We start from the raw sequence: 2,930 nt of genomic DNA, 5'->3' as shown, positions 1-2,930 counted from the left end.
AATAATAATAATAATAATAAAAGAAAATGCTGCTCGGTGCCCTAAACAAGGAGGCAGAATGGACACCAGACATCAATGGACTTCTAACATCTTCTGCCACTTTGACTTTAAAATTTGTAGTTAGGAAACAGCAACTTGGATCCTTTGTCCAATCCTTCCTCAGTTTTTGATTCTCACTCCCACCATTGGTCATTGTCTAAGATCCGTATCACTCAAACAAGTTGGCCTGGTGCTTTTGTATCAGTTTTTCTCCAATTTAGTGCCCAAAACCAAAGATCCCATTAATCTAGAGATTAGGGGCACATCATTTTCGTTTTAAATTTCTCCAAACCAATTACTATTATGTGGGCAATTCCATGTTTTCTCTAAGTACCTTACAAGGAAATAGAGGATTGCACTACTTGATCTTGCTAATACATTAGTGATTAGATATATAGTCAGGGAGATTAATTCTAGTGTGTACAAAACTAATACTCAACAATCAAGATAGCAGTCAGTTTATTTACATTTAAAGTGTCACCCAATTGGTTAGGGAACTTCATGTAACAGCCGGCCTAGCACATTGTATGTTGGTCCCCATTCTCATAATTTACATCTACATCCTTTATGAATCTAATTTTTTCATATGATACTTTATGGAGATCTTTTTTCCTTAATTAACATTTCATGGATCATTTCTATTCTCACAAAAATTAAGCCATTAATTTTATCTAATAAAATTATAAATATATCTTTAAATGTGAATGAATAAGTTAATCTTGAATTCAAAATATTTTAATAATTTTATTAAACAAAATTAATAACTTATACTTGTTATATAATTATTAATAAATTGGTCAGTAAAATTGATCAAATATGCATCATATTGCTGCCACTTTAGAAAACATATAGAGTACTAGTCTAATGTAAATGGTGTTAATAATTTTTCTTGATCAAACGCCGTTCATCAAAGTTCATACCAGCAGAAGGACTAGCTCAATATTTGAAATTAAAATTAAAGGAATTCAGGTTCAACATTTCAATCAAGTTAATAATCTTTAATTAACATTTTGTATAACTTTCTTTTATCATGAAATCAAGAAAAATTGAGAAAATAAACTAATAAACACTTATTTTAGTGTTACCTACTTTTTTTTACTAAAATACACTAATATTTTTAATTTTTAATTATAATTACATATAAATCCATTAATTTTTAAAATGAACATTGAACCTCAAATGCATAAACGGCTTTAATATTAAATATAAAATATTTAAAATACTTTTTTTTTCATTCATTATTTTCAGGTCCGCAGGTGAATTCCCTTACCCTGGTTGGCCACCCATCTCCTTGTACTCACTTAAGGAACACCAAATCAATGTTCCCATGTTTATGCAATTTGACAAGAGTTGGTGCTTTATGGTTAGATCTGGTTGTGGGGTAGTCGGGCATCAAGAGAATTATTTCTTTTTTTAAAAAATTATATTTTGATAATTTTTAAAACTAATGAAGGGTAAAATTATTTTTTGAATAATGTTACATTATCAAATTAATAAAAATATTAATGGTTCACTAAATTATACTTATATGTCCAGCAAAAAGTATTATTTTGAAATGAAGTGTTGAGTTTTAGAACTGATAAATTTATGTATAATTATGATCAAAAGTTGAGAGGATTTGTGTATTTTATCTTTTTGTTTTTTGTTTTTATAGTAGGTAGAGATAGACTTCTTATATTTAAAGCTACATCTAGTGCCTTTTTTGTTTGCATTTTTTTTGCTTTTAGACTCCTAACTAGGATTGTCAATGGGTAAGGTATCCATTAATTTTGAAGTACCTGAACCCTAATCTTATAAAAAATTAAATACCCGAATCCTATTAACTATTTGAATAATTTTGAAAAATATTATCCTAACCATAGCCCTAGTAAATTCCTGCTACCTATAATTACTCTAATCCATTTAAAAACCTAATTAAATAAAAAAATTATTAAAATATTCTTCATGGGTATCCAATTACCCAAACCCATATCCATATACAATAATATTTCTCCTACATATTTCATATAATTAACTACTATTTAAATTAATAAAAATACAAATAATAAAATTAAATTTAAATAATAAAAAACTATAAAGCGTGTTTATAAATGAACATAATATATAATATAAATCAATATTATTTTATTGTTTAGTAATTATTAATTTATATAATAGTAATTATATTATTTATTAATGAACCTAATATATAATATAAAATGTATGCATTAAAAGACATTACAAGTTATATGCTATAAAGTGTGTGTGTATATACACATATATATATATATATATATATATATTTATAATATTAGCACAAAATAAAAAGTAAATATATTTATATTAAAAGTGTTTTAGTGTACATATATAATAATAATTATATTCCTTACAAATGAATCCAATATATATAAAATATAGATATTAAAAGACATTATCAGTTAATTAATAATCATAATTTTATTAATTAATTTAATTAATTTAAAATGCATTACAAGCTAATTAAGTTTCAAAACTATTATAATCTCATGACTTCGTTTTAGATGATTAAGTTTATATAAACAAATATATATGTATATTATAATTAATAAATTTATAAGTTATAATTTTTGTAGTATTAACATAAAATAGAAAGTAAATATTATATATATAAAGTGTATATATATACACACACGAAAATTATTTTACTATATATATAATAGTAATTATATTCTTTATAAATGAACCCAATATATATAGAGTAAATATTTTAAAAGCCATTACAAGATAATTAATAATCATAATTTCATGAATTAATTTAATTAATTATATTAGTTTGTCTTTAATTACATGAAATTAAAAAAATAATTAAGTTTTAAAACTATTCTAATCTCACAACTTCTCTTAAGGTTTGTATATTATAAATTTATATAAAC

Source organism: Theobroma umbraticum, unplaced genomic scaffold, assembly GCF_002168275.2.
Source record: "Theobroma umbraticum cultivar Fairchild unplaced genomic scaffold, ASM216827v3 scaffold_95.0, whole genome shotgun sequence".
Taxonomy (NCBI): Eukaryota; Viridiplantae; Streptophyta; class Magnoliopsida; order Malvales; family Malvaceae; genus Theobroma; species Theobroma umbraticum.
Note: the sequence above shows the minus strand (reverse complement) of the source record.